We start from the raw sequence: 27,472 nt of genomic DNA, 5'->3' as shown, positions 1-27,472 counted from the left end.
GGTTACCAAATTCCAGTGCTATGTGTTGTTGATGCATGTTTTTAGTTTCATGTTTACTTGATGTATTTACATGTATCCAATTTTCTTCCACCTAAAAGTTTTATTGGCTAAAGTGTGATACTTTTGATTCACCCCCCCCCCTCTCATTAGTACTCTTTCCATATTTGAATATTCCAAAAAATACATCAAAATTCAAATACATTTTACATAAATTCAAATACATATTATATAATATTACAATTCAAATGAAATCTCTTCTAAAATCTTCACAAGTTCTTTCTTCGAATATTTTCAATTCTTCAAGGAAAACAAGGAGAAGACAAGAGCTGACCTAGGGTGAAACATCACAACATCAAGAACAAATCAAGCATGCACCCCAACCTAGTTTCATAGAATAGGTCCAAGCATAGAACTTGACTAGGGGGGAGGTGGATTTTTTCAATGGGAGACTTCAATCACCATACCATAACATAGCCCTTTCGAGGCTAAAACTTCAAGAACTTTCGTTATTTAGCAAGGCCCTTTTGAGGCTATTACCAAAAATATTTTCATTCCTTTCCATATCAAGAATTCACAATATCAAGAAGGTATGTGATGACAAGTAGGGTCCCATTCACCCTACACTCTTTCCCTCATCTCACCATGAGAGGAGACTCTACAACATTGAGGTCCAACTAAGGCCCTTCCCCCATACATGGCCACTTCTTCCCTATCCAAGGGTGAGTAATGCCAAAAAAATCCCCATGAAATCCCCTCAAAACATAAAACATCAAAGAAAGCTTAAGAATAACATCAAAAGAACAAAAAATTAAGATCCCTCCCAATCAACCCCAACACACAAGCAAACAATACAAGAACAACACAATGCTTATGCATGATTCAGCCAAGATTCAAGCATGAATACATGAAGAAACAATTTAAAGGAGTGGAGAACTCCTACCATCACCAAAAGAGTTATGGCACAAATGGTGGGTTGAGAAGAGCTTTTCCTTTTCTTTCTTCAATCTTCAAAATTTTCTTCAAAACTAGATATTGGGTAACAACCCCAAAAATACTCCAAAAATGCCTCTAAGTATGATCCTTAACTCAACTAGACTTCAAGGAAACCTCAAGATGGAGTTTGGGTCACCAAATCATGTAGAAGATAATCAATTTTTGCAATCAACCAAAAGTAGGGTTTTTGAGTGACCCTAAAAGTCAAACAAAAAGGCTAAGGGGGTAGAAAGTACTCCCCACTCATATCCTTACCACTAGGTCACTTAAATGTAATGTTTTTAGGGCTTAAAGACTTAATAGGAACAATTAAAAGCTAGGAGAATAATAAGAAAAATCATTTAAATTAAAGCATCCATTTTTTAATAATCAATTGTTTATGTAATTCTACTCATATTTTCAGCTATTAAAATTGCATAATCAAAGTGTTAGTTTTGCATTCATTTACTTCTTCATCATACATGTTCCTAAAGCATTAAATGACAAGGTAAAATATCTAAAAATAAAGCATCACACATCATAAATAGAATAATAATGTTTCATGCATCAAATAATGTTCTGACATATCAAGTCATGAGTATCAAAATAATAATGTATCATCGATGCTAGGATGGGTCGGGGCAAGGCCTCACAATCACTATGCAAAGAATCAAAAGGTTTTAGATAGTCATACTGATACAATTCTAGTCACAATTATCTCAAGATAAAACCTTAAGAATAGTCCAAAAAACCCACTTGTTAGTGGTAGTGGGTATAAGTAGGAAGGGTTGATGTCATTGGTAATCCTCAAAATGCAATTACTAGAACCTCAAGTATCAGAGGAGACAAGTACAATGTTACATGTGTTCTTTCTCCTTTCAAAAATTGTATTCTATCAAAAGACCCAAATTTTGAATTTAATAATTTTCCAACAAATTTTCAAGAAACCACAAAATTGAATACAATAAATTATAAGGCATGCAAGAACGATATAGTTGAGGTTGCTCATTCTCAAGAACCTAAATCAGGTAGGATATTCCCAACATATAAAACAAAAAATGAAATGATGTAGTTTATAATTATTTCTCCCCCGTAGATAGGTAATAATCCACAAGAGATTGCAATAAATCAACCATATTTTCATGTTAGCACACTATCTATAGATTTCTACAAATTCAAAAATGTGGATGAAGCAAGTGTGGCAAGAAAGACCAACTCTGTGGTCTATACTTCATTGTTCAAGACAAAGAGAGAAAAAATGGATAAAGAAGGAAATTTAAAAATTTAAAAATAAACATGGAAAATGCAAAGGAAAAGGAGAAAGCAAAAGATATAAAGTACAAAGAAATATAGAAAAGTATTACAAGCTTTCTCTAAAGAAGTAAGTGCATGGCCTTTGCCAAAAAATATTGAGGCAAAAAATAAATTTTTTGAATAAAAAATTTCAAGAAACTAATAAAAAGGTTGAGTTATGCAAATGTAGATATAGAAGTAGAAATCAAGAGGTGGATGAAATAATTGAGAAAAAAATCAATAAAAAACCCAGGATTAAAGTAGAAACTCTTGTGACCCTTTTATAAAGGAAAAGGCTAACAAAAGTATAACTGTTCAACTTCAATCACGTAAAAGTGGTATTGCTATTTAGAATTTGAAAATAAAGTAAACTAATGAAATGTGTAGAAATAGACAAAGTTTAGGATTAATATTTTTAATGAATATTTATAATAATAATTAATATATATCTCTAATTTTTAAGGATGATTCTTTAGTCATTGAAAAGTCTTGGAAGTTAGGGGTCTAGTTCCCACCAGAAAACTATGTGAAAATAAACCTTTTTCCCTTTGATGTAAGGTTATGTTATGGATGAAATATATAACTAGATCAATTTTTTTATAAAAAAATTATATTTGAACTATATTTTCTCATTTATAAAATTCAAATTTCAACTAACTTGAAATCAATAATTTTCATCTCCCAACATATTTTCTCAAAATAAATCTATTCTGACCAAAAGAAAAATTATGTATTATGGAAGAGTGTTGAAATCTAGTTGAAAAGATCATTGTTAAGAGGGAGATTGTTGAAGAAGACTATGTGTTTCAATCATTGTTTTTTCATTGATGTCAAACCTGCTATTTGTTGGTAAGACAACTATTTATAACATTCAAGTACTATCACTTAGTTGATTGATGAAGAGGATTTGGTCAATAAGAGATAACAATAGCACCTAGAGGAAAGGTTGAGTTGTGATTATGTAATGAAGCACACGTATTAGTTAAGATAGTGATGACATGATGTATTGATAAACTACTTAAGCTTACAAAATGATGGCTACACTAAGAAAGTTTAGAAGAACAAGTTACTTAAAGATTGTCTTCCAAGATTGACCAACTGGATAATATGTGCCAAAAAAAGTTAGTGAAACTCGAGAAAAATGTCAGTTGGAGCTAATAAAAAGAAAATTCTAGTGGATGTCAAGTAAGATAGTTGATGCTAAGTAAAGTTTGATTGATGTTGAGCATTGGTAAAATTTATATGATGCTAATTGATTTTATAGTTGATGTTGAGCAATGCAATATGTGCCAAGCATTAGACGATTGATAATATAGAGCTGTTGCATTATGTTAAAGATCAAAGATTCACTGAATCTAAGATAACAAGTTTGTTTTCTTGAAACTTGTGAACTAATAGGAAGATAAGGTTGATGAGCTAGTGGATCAAAATTTGATTTCAATCATTTTTAGGTGAATTCAAATGGATTCTAGGAGATTTATTTAGAAATAACAAGATATGCGATAGCTACATTGTATCCCACCTAATCCATCAAAAAACCTAAATTTGACAATGGAAAATGAGTGGAGAAATATTTTAATTTCCTATTTAAAGGAATGTCTATCATGAAGAAAAGTTGTTGTCATGTATAAGAACCTAAGGAGAAGAAGGAGTTAAGCATTTTTCTTCATCAAGTGACCCAACAGAAGAGTCTACAATGGCATGTAAATCAAGAAGGCTTGAGGAGATGAATGCTTGAAGGATGAACACGCTATTAGAGCTGCAAAGTATGAAGGCTAGTGAAATTTAGGATTGAATTGAGATCTTTAATCTACAAGAGAAGTTGTGAGTAATATCAAATCAAAGTTCTAATGTTAGTCTTTAACAATTGTATCAATCTAGGGTAAATCATTTGGATAAAGGTTGACCTAATAGTCATTTGTAAATCCTTTAACTAGGTGGTGTTCCAAGTGGATGGCCTAATGTCTTCTAACTAGGCTCATTTTTGATAGGGTGATTAAAATCCATTAATCGAGTCACATTTAGTAATGTGTATTGTAACCTTTAGTAGGGTTGGCCTTTCATAGGGCATCACTTTAGAAGAGTGAAAATAAGTAGCATGTTACTAGTGGATTTTCCCAAATTGGGTTTCCACATAAATCATTCTGTCAAGTGTGTTGATGAATCTATTGTGTTTTGTAGTTTACATTTTTATAAGTTGATTTGAAAATAATATAAAAATTTTACTAATTGTATAATCTAGTAAGTTGCATGCATGGATATGAATGCTTTATGGGGTGGTTCATTAAGTTTTGAAAAGTTTTATTTATACATCTAGACCTTGGATAACTGATTCACCTGCCCTTTCAATTATTCTAAAGTATTCCAACGATTGGTATTAGAGCCATTTTCTTAAGTGAACTAGTTTTAGCATACTAGAAGCACAAAGATCGAGATGTCTTATCCAAGCTCAATAGAGATAACTTTCCTACATGGAGAAGTTTGATGATGCTACAACTTGGAGGACTCAGAGATCATGCCCAATCTCACATTATAGTGTTGAACATGTTGATCCAGTTAGAGCCTTAATTTTTGAAGATATGAAGAAGAAGAAAGAACATAAGTAGACAATGTTGGAGATTGCCTCTACCCTAAGCTATGCCAAATTTGATGATATCAAAGGTCATGACACTGTAAAGAAAATGTGGGATGCCCTACACACTATCTTTGGGGGAAACAAAAATGTACAACGAACCAAATCTAAGAGCCTCAAAGATAAGTTTGATGATATGAGAATGGAAGAAGGTGAAAATATTACTCAATATGTTGCTAGAATAAAAGAATTTTTTAGTGCAATAAGAGGAGCTATTGGTCATATAGGTGATGATAGTGTGTTAAGTAGAGTCTTGAGAACATTACTACTAGTTTATGGTATCATAGTTTCTATAATTCAAGAACTGAGATGTATTCTAGGGAATGATCTAACCCTTGAAGGTCTAATAGGTAGACTCACTACTTTTGAGCTATCTAATTTTGATAATTACAAACTTGAGAGTCTTGAATCTCCTTTCAAAGCTAATCTATTATTAAAGGATTTTGATGAGGTGAAGAGGAAGAAGAAGAAGAGAAGGATAAGATATGTATCTAGTGATAGTGACATAGATGAGGAAGATGTTAAACAATTGGAAGCACTACTAGTAAGAAGATTTCATAGAGGAAAAGATAATTTCAAAGATAAGTTACCCATTATTTGTTTCAATTGCAATGAGGTTGCAAATATTGCTGCAAGATGTACACAGAAGAAGAACTACACAGATGACAACAGGTACAAAAATAGAAGAGAAGATGAAACAAAGATTAGAAAGACAAAGAGAAGAAGTCATTCTACATTGTTGAAGAGCAAACTAGGGATGATTTTGATGAACACAATGATGAAGTGGTGTGTGTTGAAATGAATGATGAATCTAATGAAGATGAGGCAACTACACGTGTGACTTGTTTCAACAAAAATGATAGATGGATCATTGATAGTAGATGGTCACATCACATGACTGGAGACAAAAGTAATTTCATTACCTTAAATTGTTTTGATGGAAATAGTGTAAGATTTAGTAATGACGTACCATGTTTGATAAAAGAAAAAGGTCCTATTAGACTCACAAACATGATTTCATGTGATAATGCTTACTATGTTGAAGGATTACACTATAACTTGTTGAGAGTGTCACATTTGAATAATTTGGTATGCAAGGTTGAATTTGGAAACAAGACTGCTAAGATATATGATCCAAAGAAGAAACTAATTGGTAAAGGTTATCAAACTAGAAGTAATCAATGCTATATTGATATAGAGGATGCTACTTATTTTTTTGCAAAATTTGATGATGTATGGATTTGGCACAAGAGATTATGTCATGTTAATTTTGATAACTTGGTTACTATCAATAACATGAAGAAATTTATAGGTTAGCCTAAGTTAAAGGAACTTGATAATGTAGTGTGAAAACAATGTGAGCTAGGCAAAATGAAAAAGTCAAGATTTAAAATTAAATCTTATACCTCTAAAGAAATACTAGAGATTGTTCATATTAAATTGTGTCGACCAATTGATGTGCAAAGCTACAAGGGAGATAAGTGCATAATGCAATTTGTTGATGATTATTCCAAGATGATGACAATTATGTTTTTAAAACAAAAATCTAATGCTTTTCAAAATTTTAAGTGGTATTTGGAAAGATTTGAGAAAGAAATAGGTAAAAGTATTAAATTCTTGAGTTTAGATAGAGGAGGAGAATTCACATAAAATCAGTTTGAGATGTTTTGTAATGACACATGAATCAAAAGATAGACATCCACCTTTAGGACCCTTCCACAAAATTGGATTGCTAAAAGGAGGAATAGTTCCATAATGGACTGTGCCAGAACACTCATGATGGAGAATAATGTTGCTCTAAAATATTGGAGAGAAGCTATAAGTACTACTATATATACATTGAGCCATGTGCAAATCATGAAAGGTACTCATTCAACACCTTTTTAACTATCCACCCAATGTAAAATACTTTAAGGTATATGGAAGTAAGTGTTGCATTCTTAAAGATGTTAGGAATGGAAAGCTTAATGAAGAAAGTGAAGAAGGTATATTCCTTGGATACTCCACAAGAAGTAAAGCTTATAACTATTTAAATACTGATACTAACAAAATTGTGGAAATTGAAAATGTGAATTTTGATGAATTTACAAAGGCACAAGAGGCTGAATCTATGAAAGAACCAGAAGACTACAAATCATTTGTATATTTTCATGAAGGAATGCCTCTTGAAGAAGATTATAAAACTTAAGTGACAAACAAAAAACAAGTATTAATGACTACCAAGTCAGATCCTACAAATGTAGAGCTACATTCAATAACCAAGATGCATTCAAATGCTGAGCTACAAAATGAAGAAGATGCACATTCTAACTTTAAGATTAGTAAACATGAAAGAGATGTTGAGATACCTAATAGAGATGTAAATAGTGATATAAAGCTCAAAGACATAATAAAGAAATAAGAGCTGAGCCAAGATTGTCCAAATATGTCAGAAGACATCATCCTATTGATCAAATCATAGGAGATAGAAATGACTGAACAATGACAAGAAATAGATTGATAAGTGAATCATGTTTGTTGAGTAAGAAGGAACCCAAAATAGTGAAAGAAACATTAGAAGATGAGGACTAGTACAAAAACATGGAAAAATAAATTGAATAGATAGAGAAGAAGAAAACTTGGAGTCTAGTTCCTAGACCAAAAGACAAGAATGTGATTGGCACCAAGTGGTTATTCATAAAAAAGCTAGATGAGAATGGTGAAGTCAAAAGGAATAAAGAAAGATTAGTTTGAAAAGTATATGCACAACAAGAAGGAATTGAATATGGGGAGACATTTTCCCCTATTGCAAGAATGGAAGGAGTGAGAACTCTACTTGGTTATGTTACATACAAATGTGTCAAAATTTATTAGATGGATGTTAAATCTACATATATGAATGGCATACTAGAAGAGGAAGTTTACATAGAATAGACAAAAGGCTTTGTTGATTATAACAATAAGAACATGGTATGTAGTCTATAAAAAACTCTATATGGCTTGAAATAAGCACCAAGAGCATGGTATGAGAGACTTCATACTTATCTTGTGAAGATTGGATTTGAAAGGACTGATGACAATTGTAATGTATACATAAAGATAGATAAAGGAAAAGGTATTTTTCTATTTAAAATATTTGTTGATGATATCATATTTGAAGGTCAAGATATTTTATGTAAAGATTTTACAAGTCAGATGAAGCAAGAATTTGAAATATCTATGTTTGGAGAAATCAAATTTTTTTGTGGACTTGTGAGTTTATTAGATGAATTATGGTATATATCACTTAGTCAAAGTATGTCAAAGAAATATTGAAAACTTTTGGATTATAAGATTCCAAACTAGTAAGCACACCTATGGTGACAGAACACAAGTTGTTAAAGAATGATGATTTTGTTAAGGTGAATCAAACATCATATAGGTCTATGATTGAAAAATTTCAATATGTAGTACATAGTAGACTTGACATTGCATTATTTATAGGGATAGTTGCAACATTCTCTACTAATCCTAGAGAGAATCACCTAATGGCTATGAGGAGAATAATGGAATATCTAAAAGGAATAGAATGGTTAGGTCTATAATACAATGAGAATGAGAATTTTGAATTGAGAGCCTACAATGATGCTAATTGGGAAAGAGACTAGTTACATGGACTAGCAAGAAATAGAGTTGTACTTCACAATCTACTACTAGAGTTGAATATGGTGTTGTTGTTGTAAGCTAAACAAATATTGTATGGATTAAATAGCTACTTAAAGGAATGAAGGAAGAAATTATAGAACTAGTGATACTTTATTGTGATAATACAAGTGTTATCAATATATCAAAGAATATAGTAATGCACAAAAAGACAAAGCACATTGTAATCAGGTATAATTACTTGAGAGAGTTAGTTCAAGAAAACGAGGTGAAGATGGAATATGTTAACTCAAAGGATAAAATTTTTGATATCTTCACAAAACCATTACCTAAGGATGCTCATGTGTATCTAATAGGTAAACTATGGGTGATATCCCTATCAAAGGCTATATAAGCAACGAGAGGGCCCTATATCTAATGTTCATATTAGACAAATTGATGCAATGGATCTTACTTTAGGAGTTTCCTAAAGCAATCATAGAGCTAAAATTTCAAATCAGTCACAAGCAAGGTGAAAAATGGAGAAATTGAATAGATTTTAAAAGCTTATAACTATATGTTTTAAGATGACATTTTTTTGGTATGTCTTTGGCATTGTTGTCAAAGAGGGAGAAAGTACACTAAACTGATCAAGAAGAGGAGATTTACTAAGCAAGAGCCATCAAAATAAAGAGCGAGAAAGTAAATTAAAATTTAATTGTTGATTAGAATGAGAGAAAGTACATCAAAGAAAGAAAGTGTAATCATAGAGGGAGATATTCCTTATAAATGTTGAGGGAGAAAGTGCAAGAGATTGTTGTCAAAGAAGTTGAATAAGATTGATCTTAGAAGGAGAGTAGATAATTGATAATTAGAAGAGGACACAAGAATGATGTAAGAAAGAGGGAGAAATCCTTTTCTAGTGGGAGTTACAAGAAGGAACTTAGAGGGAGTTACAAGAAAGAATTTTGTAACATAATCAAAAGATGGAAATTGCTAATAAAGGTAGAACCTTGAATACAAGTTGTCTTTTTAGTACTACCTTACAATTTTAACCTAGTAAGATTGGTTGAATAAGATGTCCATCATTTGATTGACTTGGTTGATTAGTTTGGTTTGCCATCAATGCCAAAGAAGGAGATTGTTGAAATGTTATTGAAAAGTGTTAAAAATCTTATTGAAAAGCTCATTGTTGAAGATCAGAGATGGAGATTGTTGCAAAGGAGAAAAATTGTTGTTTTCAACCATTTTTTGTCATTGATGTCAAAGCTACTTTTTGTAGCAATGAAATTTTCTTATAAGGTCCAAGTACTATCTCTTAGTTGATTGATGAAGAGGATTTGATCAACAAGATGTAACAAGAGAACCTAAGGGAAATGTTGAGTTATGATGTTGTCATGAAGTGCAAGGATCGGTTAAGAAAATGGTTAAATGATGTAGTGATGACATATTCAAGGATATAAAGGTTGGACACACTTAGAAACATTAGAGGAAGAAGTTGTAACAAGGTAGAATGCAAAGCCTAAACTAAGATCATTAGTGGGTGTCAAGCAAGTTAGTTGAAGCTGAGAAAATTCTTAGTAGAAGTCGAGTAATAGAAAATTTTTAGTTGGTTCCAAGTTATCTTTAGGTGTCGAGTGAAGATTAAGTGCTGAGCATCAAAAAATTCTTATTTGGTGCCAAGTGATCTTCAAGTCCCAAGCATCAGGAAAAACATAGTTGATGCCGAGTAACACAGTATGTGTCAAGTGCTTGTATTTCAATAGTGTTGAGCTACTACATTATTTCAAATGATGAAGATTCACCAAATGTGAGCCAACATAGTGGTTACATTGAATTTTGTGAACAAGTTGGAAGATAAGGATGATGAGTTGGTGGCACAAAATTTGATGTAAACCATTTTTAGGCAAATTCTAAAGGATTATTCAAGAATTTTCTTGAGGAAACAAGATATGGGTTAGATGCAATGAATCCTACCTAATCCATACAAATTTAAATTAAAGAGTGGTAGAATTGAGAAGGAAAAGGAACTCCAAGACTTCTATTTAAGAATTCATAGACCAAGGAAGCAAACAGCTACTAATACTATTACTACTGAAGAGCCAAAACTACAAAGTAGTGCCAAGGGGCAGACATTTAGGAGAAGGAAGAGCATGAAGGCTCTAATTCTACAAGTGGTCATGAAGAGATTATTGAACTGGTACATTGAGTACGGAGACTCAAGGGGACTAAACTTGAAAGGAGGGCAAGCTATCAAGAGTTGCAAGGATTAAAGGCTAGGCAAGGGTATGAGCTGAGAAGTGATCTGAGATTTGCAAGATAAGTTTTATATTACAGTCATGTCATGATTTTCTAATACTCTCTAAAGATTGTATTAGATTTGAAAATCCTATGGACTTAGGTTGGCCTAATAGCCATTTATAAATCCTTTAATAGGGTCAAATTCCAAGTGAATGTTCTAAAGTACTCTAACTAGGCCCACTTCTAATTGGGTGGTTAAATCCTCTAATAAGGTCACATTTGATAGTGTGTTGTAAGCCTTTAACATGGCATGCCTTTAATAGGGCATCACTTTTAAAGAGTGAGAATTGAGTACCATGTTATTGGTGGTTTTTCCCAAATTGGGTTTCCACGTCAAATCACTATGTCATGTGTTGATTTCTCATGTGTTATTCTTTCATGTTGATTTAAAGTAACTTGCTAATTAGAAAAGTTAAAGCTTGGATGAATGAATGATTGAATAGGCTTAGTACACTTAGTGAAAAGTTTGAATAGGACATCTAGACCTTGAATAATTGATTCACTCACCCTCTCAATTATTCTAAAGAAATTCTAATAATTGGTATAAGAGCCTTCTATTGATTTAGTTTCAAGGTACTAGAAGTAGGAAGATCAAGATGTCCAAGAGAGAGGCTCCCAAGCTCAACATTGAAAACTTTGTTGCATGGTAGATTTTGATGAACTTGCACCTTGGATCAATACGTGACTATGCACAAACCTCAATTGGAATAGAATATGTAACTCCAGTAGGACCTCTCACTATAGATGATTTGAATAAAAAGAAGGAGCATAATCAAGAAATGTTGGATATTTCCTCTACACTTAACTATGCAAAATATGATGACATCAAAGACTGTGACAATACATTCAAAATGTAAAAACCCTTATCAAAAATCTATGAACTAGATTAGAATGTCTAGAGAGCAAAATGAGAAATCCTAAGAGAAAAGTTTGATGACATGAAGATGGAGGAAAGTGAAAATGTTGCCCAATATGCTACAAGAATGAAAGAAGAGGTAAGTGCAATAAGAAATCTTGGTGGACAATTGGAAGAAGAAATAACCATCAGAAAATACTTAAGAACTCTGCTTCCTATCTATGCTATTAGAGTTTTATCCATCGAAGAGCTAAGATGTGTACAAGGAAACACACTAGCCTTTGAAAGAATAGTGGGAAGACTTACTACATTTGAGCTATCCAATTTTGACAACTATAGACTTGAGAACCTTGAATCTACTTTTAAGGCCAAGATGAAAATAAAAGACATTGAGGAGGACACATCAATCAAGAATAGAAGAAAAGGAAAACATGCATCCAGTGATAGCAACATAGATGAGGAAGATGTGGAATAGTTAGAAGCATTACTGGCTAGGAGATTCCATAGAGGCAAAGATAAATTCAAAGGTAAGCTCCCTATTATATGTTTCAATTGCAATGAAGTAGGTCATATTGCTGCAAAATGTTTGCAGAAGAAAAACTACAAAGAAGGAAATAAGTATTGGAACAAGAGAGAAGATTACAACAAAGATTACAAAGAGAAAGTCAAGAGATGCTACATTGTTGAAGAGGACTCTGATGAGAATGATGATGAGGTATTCTATGTGGCCATAAAGGATGAATTAGATGAAGATGAAGCAACAACATTGGTTACCTATGTGAACAAGAATGACAAGTGTATCATAGATAGTGGATGCTCACATGAAATGATAGGAGATAAAAGTAAGTTCAAATTACCTTTACTTAACATGATGGAAATAGTGTTAGATTTGGTGATGATGCCCCATGTCAAATCAAAGGAAATGGTTCTATCAAACTCACAAAGAGAATTTCATGTGACAATGCATATTATGTTGAAGGATTGAACTACAACTTGTTGAGTGTATCATAGTTAGGCAATGTAGGTTGCAAAGTTGAAGTTGGAAACAAAATTGCCATGATCTATAACATTGATGGAATTCTGATAGGAAAAGGCCAAAAAACTAGGAGTAATTTTTTTTACCTAGATATGGAAGAAGCAACATTTCATGTAGTCAGATATGATAATGTGTGGTTGTGGCATAAAAGGTTGTGTCATGTTAACTTTGATAATTTGATCAACATCAGCAAGAAAAAGAAAGTCAGAGGGTTGCCCAAGTTGAAGAAACCTAAATACACAATGTATAAAAAATGTCAACTAGGGAATATGATTAAGTCTATCTTCAAAATAAAAACATACACTTCCAATGAAGGACTAGAGTTAGTCCATATAGACTTATGTGGCCCAATAGAAGTGGAAAGCTACCTAGGAGATAGATAGATAATGCTATTTGTAGATGGCTACTCCAAGATGATGACTGCTACGTTCTGCATTTCAAATGTTTAAGTGGTATTAGGCTAGAGTGAGAAAGAAATAAGAAATAACCTAAAATGCCTAAGGTCAAACAAAGGAGGTGAGTTCACATCAAGAGAGTTTGAAATATTCTACAATGACAAAGGTATCAAAAGGAAAACATCAACACCAAGAACTCCACCATGGAATGGTATTTCTAAAAGAAGGAATAGGTCAGTGATTGACTATGCTAGAACCTTGATGATGGAGAAAAATGTTGCACTAAAGTACTGGAGAGAAGCTGTGAGTACTACAATCTACACATTGAATAGAGTTCAAGTCAAGAAAGGTACAAATGCAACACAATTTAAATTGTGGTATGGTCACTCACCTAATGTTAAACATTTCAAAGTATTTGGTTGTAAATGCTATATTCTAAAAGATACTAGAAATGGCAAGTTTGATGCAAAAAGTGATGAAGGCATATTCCTTGGATACTCCATTAGAAGTAAGGCATATAAGTGTTTGAATACTAACACTAACAAAGTTGTGCAGAGTGCAAATGTAAATTTTGATGACCATGAAAAAGTTTAGGTTGATAAGTCATAGAAAATAAAGGATTATAGATCCTTTGTATACTTTTACGAAGGAATGACCGTTGAAGACAATGTTTCAAATCAAGTTAGGAAACAACAACAAATATCAGTATCTGCCAAGTCCCAACCAGTGAATGCCAGGTCGCATTCAGAAGCCAAGCTGTAGAATATAGAAAATGAACATTTTGATTTTAAAAATAGTACACATGAAAGGAATGATGAAGTGTCTCATGAAGAAGAAAAAAATGACTTTGAAGCTAAAGGATCAAACATGGAAAGGAAGATTGAACCAAGATTAGCCAAGTATGTCGGAAGACATCACCCTATAGATCAAATCATTGGTGACAAGGATGCAAGACCAATGAAAAGGAATAGGCTCAAGAATGAATCGTGTCTCTTAAGAAAGGTTGAACCTAAAATAGTGAAATATGCACTACAAGATCATGATTGGTACAAAGCCATGGAAGAAGAAATTTATTAGATTGAGAAGAACAAAACATGGTCTCTAGTTCCGAGATGAGCTAATAAGAATGTGATTGATACCAAATGGCTATTTAGAAACAAATTTGATGAGAATGGTGAGATAACAAGAAATAAACCTAGACTAATTTGCAAGGTTATGTACAAGAAGAGGGACTAGATTATGGGTAAACATTTGCCCTTGTTGCAAGAATGGATGGAGTAAGAACATTACTTGCATATGTTACATACAAAGGTTTCAAAGTGTACCAAATAGACGTGAAATCTACTTTTTTGAATGGTATACTAGAAGAGGAAGTTTATGTAGAACAACAAGAGGGATTTTTTGATAAGAAGAATATGGACATGGTCTACAAACTACACAAAGAACTTTATGGATTGAAGCAAGCACCTAGAGCATGGTATGAGAAGTTGCACAAATGATTTGAGAGAACAAATGACAAATGACAATTTGTACATCAAAGTTGAGGAAGATAAAGAAATTTTAATATTAGAAATATTTGTTGATGATATAATATTTAGAGGAAAATATGTTTCATGCAAAGACTTTGCTAATCAAATGAAGCATAAATTTGAAATGTCAATGTTTGGAGAAATCAAATTCTTTGTTAGATTACAAGTACATTAGTTGAAACATGGAATATTTGTGACTCAATTCAAATACATGAAGGAAGTACTCAAAACATTTGGGTTAGAAGACTCAAAACTAGTCAATACACCAATGACAACTAGACACAAACTATCTAAGAATGATGAGTCTACTGAAGAAAATTAGACATTGTATTTAAGTCAATGATTGGAAAGCTATAATATGTTGTACATAGTAGACTAGACATTGCATTAGCTTTTGGAATAGTAGCAAGATTTTTTGTTGATTTACGAGAAAATCACTTAATAGTAGTAAAGAGAATATTGAGATACCTGAAAGGAATTGATGGCTTTGGTTTGTACTATAAAAGAAGTGAGAAATTTGAACTGAGAGCCTATACTAATGCAGATTGGAGAGGTAACATTGATGATAGAAAATGCACTAGTGGAGGAGCACTTTTCTTAGAAAAGAGGTTGATCACATGGATTAGCAAAAAGAAAAGCTACACCTCACAATCTACTATTGAAGCTAAATATGTGGCAACTACTATAAATTGCACCAATATTGTATGGATCAAATATTTGTTGCAAGGTATGAAGGAAGAAGTAACTGGGCCTATGATACTTTATTGTGATAACACAATTGCTATCAATTTATCAAAGAATCTAGTAATGCATGCTAAAACCAAGCGTATTGCAATCAAGTATCACTATGTAAGAGAGTTGGTGGAAGAAAAACAAGTGAAGATGGAATATGTTAGCTCCAAGGAATCGATTGCTGATATCTTCACAAAAGCACTACCTAAAGATGTTTTTGAGTATCTTAGAGGTAAGTTAGGGGTGATACCCCTAGCCAAAGCTACTTGAAGTAAAAATAAAAATGCCCTATATCAAATGAACTAAATAATTGAAGCTATTACACATTGATACAGAGGATCTTTACTTTTGGATTCATGCCTAAAGTAGTTGATGGGCTAAAGTTTGAAATCAGTCACAAGTAAGGTGATAGAGGGAGAAATTGAATGAACCTATAAAAGCTACACCTACATATTTAGATGCTAATATGTCTTTGAAATTATTTTTAAAGAGGGAGAAGATGTTTGATATTGATCAATAGCAAAAAGGATCAGTAGGAGAAGTTGAGAGATGTTGATCATAACACTAAGAGATGAGCAATATAGAATCTAAGACAAAGAACAAGGTGGTAGTAGCAAATAAGGAGAAGCTAAAATGAAGTAATCAGAATAGTAGAAGGAGATGTGAAGTTATAGTTTACTTTCTGGCATTTGACTTACTATTCTAACCTAGTAAGCTTATGGTTGAATAGTTGGGTCTGATGGATGATTAGTTTTGGTTTGCCATCAATGCTAAAGAGGGATATTGTTGGAAATATAATTAAAAAGCTCATTGTTAAATATCAAAGAGGGAGATTGTTGCAAAGGAGGAAGATTGTTATTTTCAATCATTGTTTTTTCATTGATGTCAAACCTAATATTTGTAGGAATGACATTTATTTATAAGATCCAAGTACTATCACTTCATTGATTGATGAAGGGGATTTGATCAACAAGATGTAACAAGAGAACATAAGGGAAAGGTTGAGTAATAATGTTCTAATGAACCACAATGATTAGTTAAGACAATGGTCAAATGATGTATTGATGGCATATTCAAGGATATAGAGGTTGGTCACACTTAGAAACATTGGAGGAAGAAGTTTTAACAAGGTAGAATGCAAAGCCTAAACTAAGATCATTAGTGGGTGTCAAGTAAGTTAGTTGAAGATGAGAAAATTCTTAGTAGAAACTAAGTAACAAAAAATTCTTAGTTAGTGTCAAGTGATCTTCAAGTGCCAAGCATCAAAAAATTCTTAGTTGGTGCCAAGTGATCTTCAGGTGCCAAGCATTAAGAAAAATATAGTTGATATTGAGTAACACAGTATGTGTCGAGCACCAATATTTCAATAGTGTCAAGCTGTTGCATTATTTCAAATCATGAAGATTTGCCAAATGTGAACTAACATAGTGCTTACATTGAATTTTGTGAACAAGTTGGAAGATAACGATGATGAGTTGGTGGCACAAAATCCTATGTAAACCATTTTTAGGTGAATTCTTAAGGATTATTCAAGATGTTTCTAGAGGAAACAACATATGGGTTAGATTCAATGAATCCTACCTAATCCATGCAAATTGAAATTAAAGAGTGGAAGAATTGAGCAAGAAAAGGTACTCCAAGATTTGTATTTAAGAAGTCATAGATCAAAGAAGTAAAGAGTTTCTAATACTATTGTTGCTAAAGAGCCAAATCTGCGAAGTAGTGTCAAGGGGGGAATATCTAGGAGAAGGAAGAGCATAGAGGCTCTACTTCTACAAGTGGTCATGAAGAGATGATTGCACTGGTACATTGAGTATGGAGACTCGAGGGGACTAAGCTTGAAAGGAGGGCAAGCTATCAAGAGTTGCAAAGACTGAAGGCCGGTCAAGGGTATGAGCTAAGAAGTGATCTAAGATCTACAAGATAAGTTGTATGTTGTACTCAAGTCAAGATATTCTAATACTCTCTAGCAATTGTATTAGATTTGAAAATCATATGGACTTAGGTTGGCCTAAAAACTATTTGTAAATCCTTTAATAGGGTGACATTCCAAGTGAATGTTATAAAGTCCTCTAACCAGGCCCACTTCTAACAGGGTGGTTAAATACTCTTAGAACAAGGTCACATTTTATAGTGTGTTGTAAGCATTTATCAGGGCAAGCCTTTCACAAAACATCATTTTAGAAGAGTGAGAATTGAGTAGCATGTTACTGGTTGTTTTTCCCAAATTTGGTTTCCACATAAATCACTACATCATGTGTTGATTTCTCATGTGCTATGCTTGCTTGTTGATTTACAGTAACTTGCTAATTAGAAAAGTTAAAGCTTGGATGAATGAATGATTGAATAGGCTCACTACACTTAGTGAAAATTTTTACCCCCCTATCAATTATTCTAAAGTGATTCTAACAAAATGATAATTGTTAAAAGGGAGATTGTTGAAGAAGACCGTGTGTTTCAATTATTGTTTTGTCACCAATGTCAAACCTACAATTTTTTGGTAAGACAACTTCTTATAAGATTCAAGCACTATGACTTATTTGATTGATGAAGAGGATTTGATCAATAAGAGCTAACAATAACACCTAGAGGAATGATTGAGTTATGATTATGTAATGAAGCACAAGGATTAGTTGAGACAATGATGACATGATTTATTGATAATCTACTTGAGGTTACAAAATTCTAGCTACACTTAGAAAGTTTAGAAGAATAAGTTACACAAAGATTATCTACCAAGCTTGGCTGAGTGGATAGTAGGCGCCAAAAAAAGTTAGTGCAAGATGAGAAGAAAGTCACTTGGAGCTGAGAAAAAGCTAATTATAGTGGATGTCAAGCAAGATAGTTGATGCCAAGTAAAGTTTAGTTGATGCTAAGCATTAGTAAACTTTAGATGATGCCAAGTCATTTTATAGTTGACGCCAAGAAATCTAGCATGTGCTGAGCATCAGAAGATTGATAATGTCGAGCTACTGCATTATGTTAAAGATCAAAGATTTGCCAAATCTAAGAAAACAAGTTTGTTTTCTTGAAACTTTTGAACTAGGAGGAAGATAAGGTTTATGATTTGGTGAGATAGAATTTGATGTAAACCATTTTTTATGTGAATTCAACAAAATTCTCAGAGATATTTCTAGAAAATACAAGATATGGGGTAGGTACATTGTATCTGACCTAATCCATCCAAAACCCTAAGTTGGATGATGGAAAATGAGGGGAAAATATTCTAATTTCCTATTTATAGGAAATTTTGGTCATGAAGCAAAGTTGTTTTCATGTGCAAGAACTTAAGGTGAAGAAGGAGTTAAGGGTTTTTTTCCATGAAGTGACCCAAGAGAAGAGTTTGTAATGCCATGCTACAAAAGAAGGCTTAAGGAGATGAATTCTTGAAGGGCGAACAAGTTTTTAGAGCTAAAAGGTATGAAGGCCAAGTAAAATTGAAGATTGAACAAAGACTTGTATTCTACAAGAGAAGTTTTAAGTTGTATTAGACCAAAGCTTTATTATTACTCACTAACAATTGTATTAGTCTAGAATAAATCCTTCAAATTAAGATTGGCTTAACAATAGTTTGTAAATCCTTTAACTAGGTGGCATTCCAAGTGGATGGCCTAAAGTCCTCTATCAAAGCTCACTTCTAACAGGGTGATTGAAATTCCTTAACTAAGTCATATTTAATAGTATGTATTATAACCTTTAATAGGGTTGGCCTTTCACAAGGCATCACTTCAAAAGAGTGAAAAGGAGTAGCATGTTAGTAGTGGTTTTTCCCAAATTGGTTTTCTACATAAATTATTTTGTGAAGTGTGTTGATGAATTTGTTATGTTTCATGCTTTACATTTATGCAAGTTGATTTGATAGTAACATACAAGTTTTAGTGATTGTATAATCTAGTAAGTTGTAGTCATGGATATGAATGCTTTATGAGTTCATTACATTGTAAAAAGAATTATTTATACATTTGGACCTTGGATAACTAATTCACCTCTCTACCTTCTTAGTTATTCTAAAGTATTCCAACAAAGAGGACTCTCTCCTCCACAACATCATATAGCTATTTATTTTTTATATGATTTGTAACTATTTTTTTTCTTTCTTAAAATCAACTTTTTCTAGAGCATTAAAATGTGTTCTTGTATTAATTTTAAACTATAATATTCGATATCTAATTAAAACACTATACACTCTATATAAGAATATTCTTGACTTTTAACTCTACAAAATGGTATTTATATGTTATTAAAAATAATCATTAAAAGGAGTAAGATTTATTGAAATGTCACTTTTCTAATATATTTTTATTTCTTTACTAATTAAACACAAAATAGTATAAAAGATGCATTTAATAGAAATTTCTGAATGAAAAAGTGCAGGAGCTTATATAACTCAGCAGGAATGAATTTATCTAGATCACATCTTTCAATAAAATTTGCTTTTAGATAGAAGTACTCAAAATCAACAGTTTAGATAAGTCATCCTAAAAGGTAACACAACTTTCTACTTTAACTCTATTGTAATACTTTGAATAATGTTAATATGGATGCATATTTAAAATTCATATAACTTGGGCACAAATTTTAAAAATAAAATAAATAAATTGAGTATGAAAGAGAATTTAAAGTAGATATTTTTAAAAATTTGGACTCTAGTAGACATACAATGAGTAGCACTTAAATAAGGAATTGGACAATGAGAGGAAAATGGAAAAATTGTGCGAAGAGAAAGTAGAGGAAATAAATAAACAAAGTGAAAATGAGTTGTGAGAAATGGTGAAAGAGCTATAAAAGGAAAATAAAACAATCACAACCTATGAGAATGGGTTTCTTAATTCAAATTTAAAAAATTAAAAAATTCAACTAATAAAAGAAAAAATGTGGGCAGGGGATTATGGAAAATACCAATAGTTTGTGCTATTGGTTTGAATTGCATCAATATTTTTGATATATTTGTGGGAGTATAAAATTGAAGATTGAGAAGAAAAAAGACCTTTTTAAGTTTGAGAAGATTGTGAGACAAATTTTACACATAATCAACAAACATAGTCATAGGAATTTGGCCAACCAAGAAGTTACTAACCATGTTAGTGCATTATTAAAGTCATCAACTATCATTCAAAAAATGCCAAAATATACAAAAAATAAAGGAATATTTGAACTCAATTCAAAGAAACATGACCAAGATGGATGACAAAGAAAAATTATTGGTAACTCTTGGTTTTCCTAATCCTTGCACTACTAATTTATCAACAACATTTGTTGGAAGGGAAAATTACCAAAAAAGAGTTGGTGGCCAAAATGATATTTGAAGTATTCAAGTTTACTTAGGCTTCAACTCTTTAAAGAATTTTAAATTGCATCCAACCATTGGTAAATCTGAATGCACTACTAAATGTAGCATTTCTTTCAAGTAAATCTTCCAAATACAGAAGTCCAATGAAGCTAAAGGTCATCTATTGTAAGAAAAAAATTTCAAAATCAAAATGAAGAAGATTTCAACATCTGAAAATAGTTGACCTAATATTCAATCATGTCATATGACATCCATAAAAGTATGTGAAACCTTAAAAGTGAATTTATTCATCTTTGTAGCATTTACTTTATTTCTATTTTTAATTATTTGACATGAGTTTAAAGTTTGAACTTTTTTTCTCAAACAAGATAAAAGTAGCATTTCATTAAAATGCTATTTTTGTTAATAAGCTTGTTAAATAAAAAGGCAAAAAATGTTTTTGATACTGAATTTGATGCTACTCTAAGACTCTTCCCATGAAGACAAATGACCTAAAGCTATTTTTTCTCCCTTATTTCTACAGAAGGGAATTTAGGGTCATTGTATAAATGTAGTGGTTACAAATTTAGTACCTATAACTTGTTATGAAATGGGGTTGTTAAATTTAACTCTTGCAACATGAATTCATTGAATTGTATCAATTATCATTTTAAAAGGAAATGAGAATGAATATGAATTTTATCATTTGAATTTCTATATTTTTATTAAAATCATCAAGGATTCTATCATAAAAACATATCATACAATCATAATAATGCAAAAAAATTAATAGAAATGGTAAAAGCTTTGTTATTTGTTCCAAACAAATGTTTTGTTGCAAAATCTTGAATGTTTCTTAGGTTTTTCATGCATCAAAACAATCTAGGAATATCATTTTTGGGCTCAAAACATGCAAACTAGAACACAAAATCTTGAATGAAAAGCAAAGTCCAAAGAGTCATTTTCACTTTATTCAACTTTTACCATGAAAGAGCATGTAGGGGGATGATGATGGATGATGTGTCATGATATGTGCCTTTGTTGATCTTGCATAGGAATGGATGGAATAGGATTTTTATGATGGCTAATAGGAGGATGGAGGATGGTAGATTTTGGGACATAGGGACCCAAAATGGATTTAGCGGATGAAGGGGGGATATGGTAGGTTGTTTTGGGTTGCAAAGATGGTGGAGGGGGGATGACATAAGATTTCTTGAAGGAGTGATGGGAGGCTGGCATGGTGGGCTTGGAGATAGGCTTGGTTTGGGGGTGTGGTGTACCAAAACCTTTAGATGGTGAGCCTTTGGATACATATCCAAGACCATGAAATCCTAGATTTTTTTGTGCAATAATAGGCTCTCTGATTCCTTTCTCTTGTGGTCCTAAACCTTGACCTTGATAATGCCATCGATTGAGCATTTGAACAAGCTGAGGAAACTTTTTGCTTGCTGAAAATGGTAGAAGTGATTTCTTAGGTGTATTGCAATGGGGAGATATTGTTCTTAATTCTTCTACTGAGAGAGGGCCACCATGGATGAATGTAAGTGAACCAAGAGGGTAGATTATAGATGGTGGAATAGCTTGGATAGGTGGTAAGATGGAAGCATGGAGCGGGGGAGATGGAAGGATAGGATCTTGATGTAGCTGGTGGGATGACAAGATATCTTGTAGTGGAGGAGATATGGCTTGAGGTTTTGGAGATGGAGGAGATGGTGACTGCACTATGGATGGAAGACATGGTACAATGATATCTTCATTTATGCTTTCGGGGATGTCAACATGCTTTTGGGCAGGATCTTGATAGGATTGGTTTGGAGTGGATGGTGCGATAGGAGGTGAAGGGATGGATTCTTCAAAGGCAGCGGATGGATAGATGGGAGATTTAGTAGTGGAGATGGGTGAGTAGAAGATGAATGCATAAGGGTCATTACGAGAGATTTGGGAAATGCTTGGAGGCGATGTGAATAGGATTTGGAGGGATTTGATAGGTGGTGGGATTTTGATGCTTGCGGGAAGTGGAAGAATTTTAAGAAATTTGATGGATGGTATGGGGATGATAGCTATGGGCGATGGAGGTGATATTATAGATGGGGAAGCTTCATCACTGACTACTTCACATGGTTGGATTAGATGACATGGCTTATCGACTGTTGGAGGCAACTTTTCTTGTATTTCCTCTAGGAGATTCCTTGGAGACTCATGTGTCAAAGGTGGAGGTGGATTGACAGGAATAGCTAGTGTGATGGGGGTGGAAGATTGGAAGCTAGAATATCAGATGGCATGACTAGATAGTTTGGAATAACTCTTGGATTTTGGGGGATGCTTGGGGGAATGTTTCTAGGGCTTTCAATATATCATTCATAGTCAACAAGATTTTCATCATCATTGGAATAGGAGGTGGCAGGAGCAAGGACAATGCGACCAAACACATCATGATAGGATTGGTACTTCATGCTTTGATGGTGAGTTTGATGGTGATGGGGTCTTGCATATGGATGAACATGGAAGCTCATGGTTGGATTTGGATTAAGCACAGATTTTGGATTGGCTGATGAAAGATTTCTTAGGGAGAGTCAAAGCTGCATGACAGACCTAAGGAGGATTGGCTGGAGATTTTTGGCTTTCCTATGGATGGAAGACTTCAAGGGCATGTTGTCAAAAGGTGAGAGTTTTTCTTTCCTATGCACTAGATTTGGTGGTGGCTGTGTCAACTTGATGATAGACTAATGATCCTATGGGCATGACACGAGATTGACCACTTGTGGATCCCAACCTTTAGCTCAAAGTGATGAGGGATGCAAGTGACAAAGCTAGATTACCCTAGACAATGCTCTGTCAGAGGGATAACCTTGGTGAGATTCGTTGATTGGTAGGATAGATTGATTGGATAGCAAATTCTGGCAGAGTAACAACAACTCTTTAAAGGCTTGGATGATTTTGGATTGGGTTGCAAGCTGGCTGGGGAGATGATTTGGATGGACTTTGGATTTGGGATTTTTCTAAGGCAAAGAACTAGATAGATTCGGTTGCAACGGGGGAGCTTGGATGATTTTCTGATAAGGCAGTGACTACACTAAGTATGCCTTGAGCTGGGATATTTCTACTTTTCTGGGATTTCGACCAAAACTGGCAAATATTCATTCAAAAGCTATGAACAAACAAGAAAACAAAATTTTTGAGCAAGCACGTCAAATACACCAACATCCTAGGAAGCTTTCTGCAAGGATGAAATTTGGTTTAGCTATGGAGTCCTCGATATATGCAAGGTACATGAGGCCCAAATTCGTAGATGAAACCAAAAAGATGTCACATAGCCGAGAGGAGCGGTAACCCACTTATCCTCTTTCACTTCTCAAGGGTATAAAGTTCCTTGAGGCTTAGCTTGAGTGACAAAATTTTGATCCCAAGAGAGGTTTCTTTGGATTCACCTCCCGATCTTTATACTCTGCCGAAACGTTGGAGTTGAGGTCTTCCCAAGGGGTGATGAAATCCCCAAGCAGGCCTCCTAAAAAGCTAAGACAAGATTTTGGATCCTAATCTTATGCACCCAAGATGGCCTTGAAAGATGACAAGGGGAGAGAAGACTTGGATGATCTTGGGCTAAAAGACAGAATTCTTTTCCAACTGATGCTTAAGTTTTCTAATCTAGACTTTGCAAGCACTCATGTTTAAGATACAATGTTTATTCCAACTTTGAAGCGTCAAAAAAAATAAAATTGATCGAAGAATGTGAACCAGAAGAAGAGTTAGGGTCAACAAGAAAGTAAACCCACATGCTCGGAGGCCCTCCACGTCAAGTATCGATTGATTTTTCTTTAAGGCATTCAAGATTGAGTGTGAGTTTATTTTAAGCCCAAAAAAAAGGTGTGTGAGATTCGATTTCAAGCGCGCGCCCAGAGGCGCTCCACGTCAATAGTTGTTCAATTTTAGTGCCCAAACTTGAAGTGTCATCGATTTAATCTAGAGTTTTGGTCATTTAAATTTTTTGATAAAGTTAAAGCAAACGTTCAAAGACCAAGTGAGTGAGTTAGATTGTGGAACATTTAACACCTTTTTCAAGTAGACCCATCCCCATAAATGGTGCTAAGATTGCAACCAATGGTTGAATTGATGGGTGATTAGAAAAGAGGTGAGTCCAAGGAACTACTCAAATTGATTTTTGCAAATTTGTATTTAACTTAACAAAGTCTCTTAAATATCCAAAAATCAAACTTTACCTAAATTGCATGTGGAAAAGAGATTTGTTTTGTTCAATTTTAGAAGCTCCAAATGAAGTGTTTGATATTGCAATGGTTAATTGATCCTTAGCATTCAAGATTGGATTTGTTGTTTTAATCATGCATTCAAAGAAAATTTGATTTTAAATCCATGGCATTCAAGAGTGTGTTTAGCAACATGCATTCAAAGACAAGTGATTAAACATTCAAGTTTTTTCCTTTGTGCATTCAAGATTGAGATTTTGTGTGTTGTTTTAAGAACTTTAAAGTGCTTTGTTTTAACCTTAGATCATTCAAGATTTTTTTTGGACTCAAAAGTGAAAATGACTCTTTGGACTTTGCTTTTCATTCAAGATTTTGTGTTCTAGTTTGCATGTTTTAAGCCCAAAAATGATATTCCTAGATTGTTTTGATGCATGAAAAACCTAAGAAACATTCAAGATTTTGGAACAAGATTTTTGTTTGGAACAAATAACAAAGCTTTTTAGGACAAATTTTGGCAACCATTTAGGACTCTTAGTTTTCATGATATTTTTAAAAGAACTTTAACATATTTGCAAATGAGGTTCATTTTATCCTTGATTGATGCTTTGAGTTTTATCCCACCGGGCATGCCAAAATGTATATGAGCAATGTTAGTATGCTAATAGAAAAAAAATTTAAATAAAGCTTCTACAAAACTAAATGAAATTCATAAACTTCAAGATAGACTAAGATGAGCTCTCAATTAAGAATATGAGCCATTAATGGACTCTCTCAATAAGAAGCTCTCTTGTTGAGTAGCTTTATCTAAATGGATAGGATGTATGCTCAATATGCTTCCAAAGGCTTCAATGGATGATTGTGGATTTTTGGTGTGGATAGATGACTTTAGTATGGATTTGGCTCTCAAAATAGCATTATAACTTTACTTCATGGATTGTGTTATTTTGCAAAGGGGAAGGATCCAATTTATAGGCAGGAGGCTTGAGGGATTGAGGGCTAAGATGCAAGGATGGGGAAAAACTCATGGAGGGATTAGATTGCATGAGAGGAGAGCACATGGATTGTGCTTCCTTACAACCAATAAAGGAGTGACACATCTCACATGGTGAGAGGATGGAGGAAAGGGGAAGGATGAGTCAACAAAGGAGGCTCAAGGGATAAAATCTTCATAAAGACCCTTCATAAGTGCTTTGTAAGAACATTTATGACTTTGTGAGCTTTATAAAGTTTTGTGGTTGAAGATATTTGTGAGAGATACCATGAAATTCAAATTTGAGGGTTTAGGGGGGTTTTAAGCTTGCTTAGGTTTGTAAAAATGATTAGAGGAAGGGTTAGAGATGGCTTAGGACTAGGCAAGTGGATGACAAGTGGATTGCAATTAATGAGGGTGGGTGAAGGAGGAGATATTTGTTAACTTTGGCTTGAGTTAGAAAGTCTTAACCCATGTTTAGGGAATGTGACAAGGTTAGGAGGGGATTAGGATTAGGGTTAAAGACATCTTCTAGAAGAGTCTAGGCTTTGGATGAGGATGAAGACTTTCTAGAAGAGTCTAGAACTTCCTAGGATAAGATTTTATGAAATAAATAAAGTTTTATTTATTTCAAGGGTTTGGGTTGAGGAGATATTTATTAAAATATTTTTAATAAACATGAGGATTAATATTTAATCTTGATTAAATATTTTGAGTTGGGATTAGGGGTAGGAAATGATGGGATTAGCCTTTAATCAAAATTAAAGAAGAATTAGAAGATTTTGGAAGAGGTTAGTGGTCTTAAGGAAATTGGCCAAGTTTTGGCCAAAAAATAATTTATTTATTTATTTTAGGATTTTTTGTCAATTTATTAATTAAATAATTAATAAATAAGGAAATAATGTTTAAATAAGATTTAAACATTTTTGGGAGGGATTTCTTAATTAAATATTTTTAATTAAGATAAAGGGATTTAATGGCATAAAAATTAATTAATTAATTAATTAATAAATGATGAAGTCATCAGGGTTTTTTTCAGAAAATAAAAATATTATTTTCTAAAGGATTTTTAGGTGTGTACATCACCTAGAGCTATCCTAGGTAATGTATGAACATTTCTCAAATCTACAAATTTATGTTGCCTGAGAAAGTCCTAGCCACTCAAACTTAATAACTATGGAAAAAAGACCCAAACATTATACATAAATTTAGCCAAATATATTTTTGACATTTATTTTGGAACTTTTGGTTGGCCCACCTTCAAAAGGCCATAATTGTTGAGTCATTGCATTGATTGGCTACTATAACAACATTTCCAAAACCTTAGCTCCTAATCTATGGGGTTGAATATGTTCAAGCACCCATCCATGGTGTTTTCAAACCTCATCTAAGAACATTTATGCCTTCAATAGTGAGCCATAAGATTTTTACCAAAATATCTCATCCAAAATCAATAATAAATTCATTCAGACACATGATATGGCATTGGGCCTTGACTGATAGGCTAATATATCTAAGATGAATATCTACCTCCAAAATTAAGACATTCTAAGCTCATATGTCTTACTTACTAAGTATAAAGACTCCAAACATGACAACTCTCCATTAAGATAACCCTTATTCAAATAACTATAATGAAATATGTTTGGTTCATAAAAGATTTCTCTTACACTTAAGATATTCCT

This window comes from Cupressus sempervirens, chromosome 7, assembly GCF_028749045.1.
Source record: "Cupressus sempervirens isolate cs-2001-9-10 chromosome 7, ASM2874904v1, whole genome shotgun sequence".
NCBI classification, from domain to species: Eukaryota; Viridiplantae; Streptophyta; class Pinopsida; order Cupressales; family Cupressaceae; genus Cupressus; species Cupressus sempervirens.
The sequence above is the reverse complement of the archived record's forward strand: the minus strand, read 5'-3'. Positions refer to the sequence as shown.